This window comes from Pinus tabuliformis, chromosome 4_1 (genome assembly GCF_031772625.1).
Source record: "Pinus tabuliformis cultivar Carrire ecotype Pingquan chromosome 4_1, CPIR1, whole genome shotgun sequence".
Taxonomy (NCBI): Eukaryota; Viridiplantae; Streptophyta; class Pinopsida; order Pinales; family Pinaceae; genus Pinus; species Pinus tabuliformis.
Window position 1 is genome coordinate 95,799,791 of NC_142303.1, and position 12,527 is coordinate 95,812,317.

Here is a 12,527-nt window from a genome sequence, read left to right on the forward strand (position 1 = left end):
TATGGATTGAATTAATGTTTAAAATATTCAACTGCATTTATTTATATTTCAATTATTTAATATAATTTTATATACCATCAAACTAAATTTGATTTAAAATAATGACATAAAAAGTATTATATTGAGTTTATTTACAGATTATAAAAAATATTAAAACTATTTAATTTTATTTAAGTAGTCCGTAAAGTTAAAACATTCATCCATAATAAGTATAAAAACCCTTATATCATATATCTCACTTTGTTCAAATTAAAAAAATAAAATAACAACTCACTAAATTACATCATACATCTTATCTGGCTCAAATTGAAAAAAAAAAAAAAAACGCACACAAAAACTAACTAAATTATAATTTTATTTTAAATTATTATTATTATTATTAATGAAAACAATTAAGATATAATTTAAACATATAAACATTTGAAAAAACATGGAACATGATTCTTAATTATGGAGATTTAATCCCATTTTATCATGAATATTCTCAATTTGTAAATAAGCTTTGTTAGAATACCCTATGCGAATAGTATGGCTTACCAATATCACATATGAAAAAACAACAGTTTAGGACACTTATCTATATGACCTTTTTTTAATTGATTAATACAATTAAAAGGGAAAAAATGCATAATTACTTTGGAGATAAATCCCAACCTTTGATTTGTGTATACTATATTCTAAAATATTTTATGGAGGTTAAATCTCTACCATCCACACTTAATTTATATGAAGTTTTTTTTTAATTAATCAATTTAATTAAAAGGGAAAAAAATACATAACTATTTTGGAGATAAATCTCAACATTTAATTTGTGTATAATAATATGAATGTTCTAAAATATTCCATGTAGGTTAAATATTTACAATCCACTTAATAAATATTGATAATTAAATTAAATTTTCAAAAAATATATTGCAAAATAAGCAAGCATATCTATCCATTTGTGTAATTTTTTTTACTTAGACAAAAAAAAGGTGAAAAATTATTTAAAAAAATTATGAATTAACATACTTTTTCCTTCATATTATTATGCCGATGTTTGAGCTTACAATAGTAATGATGATGATAATCAAATAAGATCAACTTTTAATTACATATTTGATTTATCAGGTTGTTTTTATGAGAAAATAGTTTAGAAATGAATTTGTTTGGTTGCTTTTTAAATTTATGGATAAAAAGTTATCTATTTTAACTATGTTATAATTTTTTTATAAAAACATATTATTTGTATTTGTATTATTCAGTAATTGCCTTTTAAATATTTATAAAAAATATTTTATATTATATAATAAAACACAAAATAAATACACTTTAACATTATATATTTTAATCACATTTTTAAAACAAATTATATTTAAATTTTAAATTATAGAAAAAAAAACATAATTAATAATAATTTAGAAAAATTATTAAAATAAATTAAATAAAAATAAAACTCTACCATTCAACCCTTAATGCGAAAAAATAACATATACCCCCTTTTTAATAATCAATCTTATAACATTTTAATAAAAATATTATTAATAAAAAATTAAATAAAATACTAACATTTAACCTTATATATCTTAAGTATCTCAAAAATATAACAATACATAATCAAATCAATAAAAATTTTCTTAATCATTCCATAAGATGTTGACTTTAAATATACACAACTAATAAAGCTCGAGTGCTTTCTTGTAAAGTATCTCTTACAAATCTATAACATTTAATGTCTCAAAAAGAGTAACAACATGATCAAATCAACTAATAAAAATTATCCTAAAAATTATAACAATATATAATCAAATCAACGAATAAAAAAATTATCGTCCAAGAGGATATTGACTTTAAATATACACGACTAATAAAGTTGGAATGCTTTCATGTAAAGTCTCTCTTACAACTCTATAAAAATGACGAAGTTGGTTATGAACAATTACTTTTAAGGTAGAAGTTTCAAAGGTCAATACATTTATATTGTAATGGGTCTCCAAATGTCAGTCCTAGATAATTCCAGGGACAATATTAATCATCAGTGTGACTTTTCTTCGAATCAATCTCCCTTTAGATATAATACGTTTTCCATGAAAAGTTCTATGCTAAAGTCAATCAATCTCCCTTTAGATATAATACGTTTTCCATGAAAAGTTCTATGCTAAAGTCAATATACTAAGTGATGGGCATGCATGCCTTCCACTAAAATTCAATTTTCTATCTAATCAATCAATCTCCAAAGTCTAGGTTGCTAAAGTCAAAGTCAATATACTAAGTGAGGTTGCTAAAGTCAAAGTCAATATACTAAGTGATGGGCATGCATGCCTTCCACTAAAATTCAATTTTCTATCTAATCAATCAATCAATCTCCAAAGTCTAGGTTGCTAAAGTCAATATACTAAGTGATGGGCATGCATGCGTTCCACTAAAATTCAATTTTCTATCTAATCAATCAATCTCCAAAGTCTAGTTACATGTTGATTTGAGATATTTTACTACTTAGATCTGGATTATTACTTAGATTTAGATTATGGAAAAGGTTTGTATTATTGCAGTGGCAATATTTGATCTAGGTAAATGGAGAAAGCCAATTATATTTTTTTACTCAATTTTCATTTATAAGGAGATGGTGAATCTTTTTTCACATGGTGCTGAGATAAACACATGGACAACTATGAACTATTTAATGGTCATGAAGAAATAAAGAGGATCCTACGAGGCATTTGCTATGATATATGGATGAAATAGTGGTTCGTCTTAACAAAATGGCAAGTTACATAATTTTAGATTATGATATTGATTCAGAGACATCTCAAAATGAGGTGGCAGTGATTAATGCTACTCCACTCAACATGACCACTGCACCTTCTTCTCGAGATCTCCCGATGATTATCTTAGATGACTGAATCCATAACTTTTTTTGTTTATTGTTGAATGTTTGGACTCTCGTCCTTATGGTGTAGTAGTCAGCTACGTTTATGTATACGTTTTGTCATTGTTTTATGTGTCAGACCTCTATTTTCATTGTGTTATGTGTTGTTTAGTAGTAATCTCTGGATCTTTTGGTGTTTTAAAGTCAAACACTATGTAATGTTGTTAAAATATGGTATTGTTCTTTTGTAAGGAAGTTACTGGTCTTGTGATGAAATCAACATGGTTTTCAAAAAATATAAATTGTAATTATGCTTTATTTTTTATTATTAATATATATATATATATATATATATATATATATATATATATATATATATATATAGATATATATATATTTCCATGTAGGTTCTTCATGGAATTTTTTTTCTTTCCCTAATAAATTTCAATAACATAAGCATATGAACGTGACAAACCCCTTGTACTAATGATAGCAGGCTAGCGGCAACCTATCTTCTCTTGTAGAAGCACAATCTTCAATAATCCACTTTCACATGCTATAGGTGTAGCCATGTACATGTATATATAAATATATATATATAATTTCCAATTATATAATCTATATAAATGTTAAATAATTTATTTATGGGGTTTTACTCTATATTATAATTCATTTAAAATAATAATATTTATGTGAGTTTTGCTTAAATTATTAAGAATAAAAGAAAATATTATATTGTAAAATAAACATAATATTAATACAAAACATAGTACGAATTATCACCTCCAAACTTTGTCAAAAAGACTTGAATGTTATTGAGAAAGATTGTTGTGACAAAATGCAAAGTCATATCACCATAGCTTTCAGTTAGGATTTGAAGAAAAGATAGTGCAATTATGGTTAGTATTGTCTATTGGAAGAGTGATTTACATGAGGATATGTTAAGTCACCAAATACAGAATTCGACAATAAGCAACCCTCCACATAACCCAAACATGAATCTATATTATTGAGGCTGAAATGATTATTCCATTGGATGCATTTAATGTCTTAAATGCTAGAGAACACATTATAGCTATTGAGTTGTTTATCCTTAAAAACCATCTTGAGCAAAGTGTCAAATTGTTGATGCAAAGATAGGGAGTATAGGAAGTTTAGTCGCCTCTTCCGAGACCAATTCATATTCGGGAGATATTTAAGCTCAACGGCAATGATTTCAGAATTGGAAAATACACCCTTTCCATTTCTTCCAGAGGCACTAAAATAAGTGTTTCCCTATGAACTTCCAGAGGGACAGAGTAAAAAAGGGTGGCCACAGAATCGCATCCAAAAAGTTGTGTTTGTTTCATACCAACATGACCCAAACCACCACAGTGAGGCACCATATGTTGTCTAGGAGACATAATATATGTTGCAACCTCACTGGACAAACAGTGCAAAGCAAACCCACGACCCAAATAACAATTTAAAGGGCGAACTATCGGCCCCAGGCCAAACCTTAAAACTACCAAGTCACCCTACCTCTGACACAATGGCCCAAATTCAAGGACATTATTCAACTTCGGGCAATGAAGAGACATGCAAGACCATGAAATGAACCACCATCCCAAGACACAAATGGTCAGAAGAGAATTCCAAACAACCAACGTAGAAAGCCAAACCCTACGCCCAATTGACAGACCACAAAATTTAAAGCTAAGCAAACAACCACCATATAAATCTTTGAAACACCAAAAATAATGTTGACAAATAGAGAGAATATTCACCAAGACCTAAAATCAGGAACAACAATCAAGAGCCCAATGATATAGCCACTGTAACACTAAGAAAACCACAACCCCATTGAGCTACAACCATATGGAAAAGTGCCATAGATACCAACAACTTAAAACCAAGACATGACAAGGATATGATATATTTTGAAAATCATAATCCAAAAGAAATAGTTGTGAGAAAAAGATCACAAATTCAAACATCGACTTGAACTCAGAATTATACAAATACAACACAAAAAAACATCAACATCAAAATAGCAATACACTCTTGAACATGAATAACCAAAAAAAAAACTAATTAACTAAATCCAACCACCACAAAACAAATTCCATCCCAAAAACAACTCACAACAAGAAACATCAACATCAAAATAGCAATACACTCTTGAACATGAATAACCAAAAAAAACTAATTAACTAAATCCAACCACCACAAAACAAATTCCATCCCAAGAACAACTCACAACAAATTCCATCCCAAGAACAACTCACAACAAGTGAAAAGAACTTAATAGAAGTGAAGGTATGATCCTCACCTATGTTCCTGCAACTCTCATACATGTGCCAATCCATTACATACAAGTGGAATTTAAGGCATGGAATCCAACCTCCTCCCGGATATTGGCACGCAACCCAAGTCACGAGACAATGTGCGACTAACACAGCGTCCTAGCATCGGGGATTTTTCTTAATCTTTGTTTTTACCGTGAAAGCACGAAATTTCCTGTTCCTATCAACGCTAACTAACCCGCACGATATTCTTCAATGGACGAAAGGAACGGAATTGTGTCGGATTCAATGTCTTCTAAAAAAGGGCGAAGCCACCCCGCTGGTTCGTGGAATTAAAATTCACGGTATATTCCATGTTGCGGGCGTAGTAAGTCAACCGACGTCTAATTGGCGTCTTCACGATGGCGTCCTATATACTGCAATCCATCTCATTTATTCCAACCCCAGTCTCTCCACCTACAGGTGGATGTCGCGGTCATAAAAATTAATGATCCTGAAGCACGATATTCTTCAATGGACGAAAGGAATGGAATTGTGTCGGATTCAATGTCTTTTAAAACCAAATAGTGCCATCAAAAAGGGCGAAGCCACCCCGCTGGTTCGTGGAATTAAAATTCACGGTATATTTCATGTTGGGGGCGTAGTAAGTCAACCGACGTCTAATTGGCATGTTCATGATGCCGTCCTATATACTCCAAGCCCATTCTCTCCACTGCCATCTTCTTCATCTGTCTTTGATTATTAAGGATTCTTTTATCGAATATTGAAAATTAAGAAATAATCCTGAAATAATCACAATCAAAGCTATTATCTTCAATACTATTACGAATAATTAGTAGAGAGGATTGCTTTGTTGACTAGAATAAATATTCACTCTACGTGATCATTAATACACGGATGCGACACGGCGTGTTGAATTTATTGCAGTTTGCATACCAAATGGCGACACGCAGGAGGAATCTACACCATTATTTCCGGTCCAACAGGAAAAAATCTATGCGTCTTGACTTTGCGGTCTTCTGACTGAGATTGCCTGGCCGTTCACTTCACGCCCATTCACTCCAATGCGATCTATCTCCTTCGTCTTCTTTGCAGAATCCCTGCTACTAGGTTTTCCATATCCAGGAGCAAAGCAGAGCAGAGTGTCACAGTACATCATTGCCTTCTTACCAATTCGATGTCTTTCACTCTTTATCAACTTTGCTTTCTTCTTGCGTCTGCCCTGCTCGTCCTCTGCTTCACAACGTCATGTACCGGCGGTGGCTACGAGGAATGCTACTGGGGTACATGTGGGAGCGCTGAATTCGAATATCCTTTTGGGATAATTAACAGCGGCTGTGGTGATCCTCAATTTCAGCTAAACTGTTCCTTGGGAAGCTATCCTTTGATTTTACTCAATGGAGACGAGTATCTCATCTTGCAGCCGACAATGTTGGCCAGTAATACCCTTAACAATAATAGCATGACAATTGTTAACTACAATCTATGGAAGAGTATGCCTGCAGGTAATTGCAATCCTTTAGGTAACTACTCTCAATTTTGGTGGCCCGACTCTCAATTTCGTATAGCCCAAGGATACACCAATCTCACGCTTGGGGGCAATGCAATGAAAGTATTAAAGGGCATAAGCGCCGTTTATGTGGCGCTGATTGGTACGCCATTCCCAATCTAGAATCTGGGAAACGATTCTGCCAAAGCAATATTCACCTGCCAGTTAGTAACAACTTCTCATTCCAACGGAATGAGGATCTGAGAACACGGCTCTCGACAGGTTTTGAAATAACATGGTATGCCGACACGAAGAGAAACCGAAGCTGTGGCCCCTGTAAGACCAGTGGCGGGAGTGGCGGGAGTTGTGGTTATAACATTTCAGAACCAACTAAAACATTTATTTGCTATTGTCCCGATGGCACCTCGCATGCAGAGATATGCCCCACCAATAGTATTGGTACTTTTCCTGAACCCCTTCTCCAATTCAATTACAAACACCAATGCTTAAATTACCACAATCTGTAAAGATGTATTAAATGTTCCTTCCATTCTGGACTCTTGAACCCGCAGATATATGTGCTTGTGGTTCCCGATATTGTTCATTCTGTTTGCAAAAACTATGCTTTGTTGCTTTTACTCATAATAGTTGTTATGGCCGCGTTGCAGGTCATAAAAGCAGGCTTGCTATTGTAATAGGTAGCTATGATTTCTTCCCATTGTAAACTTGTATCTTGTAATTTCCACTGTTCTCACCCAGGTTAATCAACATCGCATTCATGTCGATCTCTGTATTTCACTGCAGGTTGCATCATTGGAGGAGTTGCGCTGACAACAATAGCAGTGATCTTCTTAATGTTTTATGCCAAGAAGAGAAGGCCTACTCCTGGTACCTCTACTTCAAGGGTGGAGAAATTCCTAAAGGAAAATGCTTATGAAATGCCAATGCCAGCCAGATATTCACACTCTCACCTTAAGAAGATCACAAACAACTTTGCTGAAAAGTTGGGAGAAGGAGGGTTTGGTGTGGTCTATAAAGGAATGCTTCGGAACGGCGCTCTAGTGGCTGTAAAGCTTCTTGATAGGCACAGGCATACCGAGACCCAATTCATGAATGAGGTTGCTACCATTGGACGTGTCCATCACGTCAATCTGGTTCGTCTGTTGGGGTACTGTTTTGAAAACCCTATAAGCGCACTGGTATACGAATACATGCCCAATGGATCTCTGGATAAAATTTTATTTGCCCGGAAAGAGGAGGGGCAAGTGTTAAGGTGGCAACAATTGTATTCGATTGCTTTGGGTGTGGCCCGTGGAATTGCATATTTACACCATGATGGCCAAAAGCGCATCGTACACTTCGACATCAAACCTCACAATATATTGCTGGACGCCCACTTCACCCCTAAAATTGCTGGTTTCGGTCTCGCAAAACTTTGTGGAAAGGGAGACGATCATATTTCTATGACAGGAACGAGAGGGACGCCGGGATATGTTGCACCGGAGTTGTGCCATAGTGATGCCGGTCCTGTTACAGATAAATCAGATGTCTATAGTTTCGGAATGCTGTTGCTAGAGATTGTTGGGGGCAGAAAGAATATTGATGTGCAGGTTAGCCGGTCCAGTCAATTATACTTTCCTGAATTGGCTTTCAAGTTGATTGAGAGTGGTGAGTTGAGAGGAGGAGAAATGGAATGTGCAGACGAGGAGAAGGCGAGGAGACTAGCAAAAGTTGGGTTGTGGTGCATTCAATACAACTCTGCAGATCGTCCATGCATGATGAGGGTTGTGCACATGTTAGAAGGAAATGGAGATGACATCGCCAATCCTCCGCCGCCGTTCAATTCCTCGGCCACACCTGAAAATGTTGTACTACCATCCACGGTAAATTCTTCTTCAATTGAGATTACTTTATAGATTTATATCTTTGATTGTCTTTACTTAAACCAGCGCCTGGATTTTTGCGCGTGGATCGCCGATTCGCCGGACTCCATACAATACCTTTGTGAAAATGACTGGGTGACTGCCAGGAAGTGTTAAGACTCAGGTGAACTGACAGCTACGAGCCATGATTTTGTTTCTCTAATGTAAATAATGTATGTTTTTACTTCTGGGAACATGTACATCAAGCTACTTTTTATCTGAGAAAGATTCACTCTACCTCCTTAATTGATAAGTAGCAGAGGAATTAAGATTAAAAGAAAACTTCTGGTCATGCGAGTTTTTTTGACTTCGATTAATGTGCACTTTTTCTGTATAGAGCCAATTTTATCTTTTCATGTGTGTTTGATTATTAAGGATTCATTTATCAAATATTGAAAATTCCATAGAGTGATTATTTTTTTGAAGTACAATCCATTTATTAAAAAAATTGGCATATAGTGCTTTAATATTCAATTTATAAATTCATTATTTTTGTCAATGGCGTGACCGTGGCATATAGTGCTTTAATATTCAATTTATAAATTCATTATTTTTGTCAATGGCGTGACCGGTTTGGATTTGGATTTACTAATGTATAAAAAAAAAATTGAAATGTAATAATTTTGGTAGTTAAAACCTGGTAGTTGGATTGATTAGACCTAAAGTTTTTTTAAGATGTAATTATCTAAAATTGTTATGAAAAAAGAAATATATGGTGATTAAAAAAGTTATGAATTTTGATAAATAAGTTAATTGATTGATTGTTATTAGTTTGTAGTGGCAACATTAATTGGGTATTTGATCTATCTAAAAGATGATTATATTTTTTATACTCAATTTCAACTCACAAGTACATGTCGAATTTTTTTCACATGGTGTTGCCAGATAATCACGTGGATAATTATAAGATATTCGATAGTTATGAGGAAATAAAAAGGATCTTACGGGTAATTCGATATGATATGGATGAAAATAGTGGTTCATTTGAACAAAATAGCACGTCACATAATTTAATATTTTGACACTTAAACGCACCTTAGAATGGGGACGCGGTCATTAATGTTACTTCACTCAAGCTCTTTTTTCTCGAGATCTTCCATTGATTATCTTAGATGACTGAATCTATAGCTATTTATGTTTATTGTTGAATGTTTGGACTCTTGTTTTTACGGTGTCATAGTTAACGAATTTTATGTATATGTTTTGTAATTGTTTTCCTCTATTCTCAGTGTATCATGTGTTGTTTCATAGTAATTTCCAGATCTTTTGATGTTTTAAAGTTAAACACTGTGTAATGTTGTTAAAATATGTGATTGTTCTTTTGTAAGGAAATAGCTGGTCTTTTGGTGAGATCAACATGGTTTTCAAAAAACATTAGTTGTAATTACACCATGTTTTTAACTATTAATAAAAATCATGGAATGAATATTACACAAAAAAAAGAGATAAATATTGTACAATGTAATTCCATGTAGTTTCCTCATGGTATCTTTTCTCTTGATAAATTTCAATATCATAAGCATATGAACGGGACTCCCCGTATGGGTAAACCCCTTTGTACTAATGATACTAGGGTAGTGGCAGCTTATCTTTTCTTATTGAAGCACAATCTTCAATAATCCACTTTCACATGCTATAGGTGTAGCCACGGTACACGATATATATAAATATATAAAAATTTCTAATTATATAATTTATTTAAATTTTAATAATTTCTTTATGGTGTTTTACTCTATATTATAATTTATTTAAAAGAATAATATTTATATGAGTTTTGATTAAATTATTAAAAAATATTATATTGTAAAATAAAGATAATATTGATACAAAACTTAGTACTAATTATCACCACAAAATTTTGCTAAAGGGACTTAAGCGTCACTGAAAAAGATTTTCGTGACAAAAAGAAAAGCCATATCACCATAGCTTTCAGTTAGTATTTGAAGAAACGATCGTGTAATTATCGCTAGTATTGTCCATTGGAGGAGTCAGATTCACTGGAGGATCCGTTAAGTTGCCAAATACAAAATTCGACAACAAGCAACCCTCTACATGACCCAAACACACATCTATATTATTGATACTGAAACAATGATTCTGCAGGATGCATTTAATATCTTCAATGCCAGAGAACACATTATAGCTATTGAAATGTTTTTCCTTAAAACCAGCCTAAGCAAAGTGTCAAATTGTTGATGCAGAGATAAGGAGAATAGGAAGTTGAGTCGCCTCTTCCAAGACCAACCCAAATTCAGGAGACATTTAAGCTCACCAACAACGATTTCAGAATTGAAAAATACACACTTTCCATTTCTTCCTAAGGCGCTAAAATAAAATTTTCCCTACGAACTTCCAGAGGGACAGAGTAAACAAGGGTGCCCACAGAATCACGGGAAAAAGGTTGTGTCTGTTTCACAGCAACATGCCCTACACCACCACAATGAGGCACCATACATTGTCTAGGAGCCATAATATACATTGCAACTAGACATGACAAACAGTCCAAAGAAAACCCACGACCCAAATAACAATTTAAAGGACAGACTACTACCCCCTCTAGGCTAGACCTTAAAACTACCAAGTTGTCACGTTGCTTCTGACACAATGGTCCAAATTCAAGGACATTATTCAACTCAGGGCAACGAAGAGACATGCAAGGCCACGAAATGAACCGCCACCCCAAGACATAGATGGTCAGAAGAGAATTCCAAACAACCAACGTAGAAAGCCAAACCCTACGCCCAATTAACACACCACAAAATTTAAAGCTAAGCTAGCCACCACCATATAAATCTTCGAAACACTGGAAATAACGTTGATGAATAGAGAGAATATTCACCAAGACATAATGAACAACAATCAAGAGCCCGATGATAGAGCCACTATAACACTAAGCAAACCACAACCCCACCAAGCTAAAACTATACAGAAAAGTGCCATAAATACCAACAATCTAAAACCAGGACACAACAAAGATATGATATATCTTGAAAATCATTATGGAGAAGAAGTGGTTCAGAGAAAATAACCACCCATTCAAACATTAACATGAACTTAGACTTATACATATACCACACAAAAAACATCAACATAAAAGTAGCAATACAGTCTTGAACATGAATAACCAAAAAAACTAATCAACCAAATCCAACCACCACAAAACAAATTCCGTCACAAGAACAACTCACAAGTGAAAAGAACTTAATAGAGGTTAAGGTATGAGCCTACGCTGTGTTCCTCCAACTCTCATAAATGTGCCAATCCATTACAAACAAGTGGAATTAAAGGCATGGGCTCCAACCTCCTCCTCCCGGATATTGGCACGCAACCCAAGTCACAGAGACAAATGTGCGATTAACACAACATCCTAGACAACGCTTCTTAATCTTTGTGTTTACCGCGTAAAGCACCAAATTTCTGTTCCTATCAACGCTAACTAACCCGCACGATATTCTTCAATGGACGAAACAAAAGGGAATTGTGTCGGATTTAATGTCCTTTTTAAAAGCAAATGGTGCGATAAAAACGGGCGAAGCTAGGAAATATTCTCCATCTAGGAATTTTCCATCCCTGGTACTTAATTTCAATTTTGCTCAATCCAGGTATGCACTGTCATTTTTTTCATTTTGTTTCTCTCTTTCCTTCTGAATATTTTCTGTTTATGCAATAGTTGAAGTATGAAACTAAAAATTTGAACAGTGCTGATATAACTCAGAGGATCTTATTTTCCTTATTCTCCTTCATGAATTATGATAAATCTTTTATCTGCAAACTAATTGATAGCTGAAATGGCTGACTATCAGATAGACATCTTATCTCCTTAACTAGATGTTTCCCATCTTATCTAGATAATTTTGGTACAAATTGCTCCAGCTTCCTAAAGCTCTCATGATGTACTATCCTTTCCTTATATACCTTATATAATATAATTATGCTTTTTTTCGCTCTGAAAAACCGGCGAAGCGGAGTATGTCAACTGAAGT

The 12,527-nt window shown here is 33.7% G+C and overlaps 2 pseudogenes; both read left to right on the forward strand.

Annotated features, from left to right (window-relative positions):
• The first annotated feature begins 5,659 nt into the window (after positions 1-5,659).
• Positions 5,660-7,149, forward strand: LOC149174383 (uncharacterized; annotated as a pseudogene).
• A 314-nt stretch (positions 7,150-7,463) lies between these two features.
• Positions 7,464-8,568, forward strand: LOC149174384 (rust resistance kinase Lr10 pseudogene; annotated as a pseudogene).
• The last annotated feature ends 3,959 nt before the right edge of the window (positions 8,569-12,527 follow it).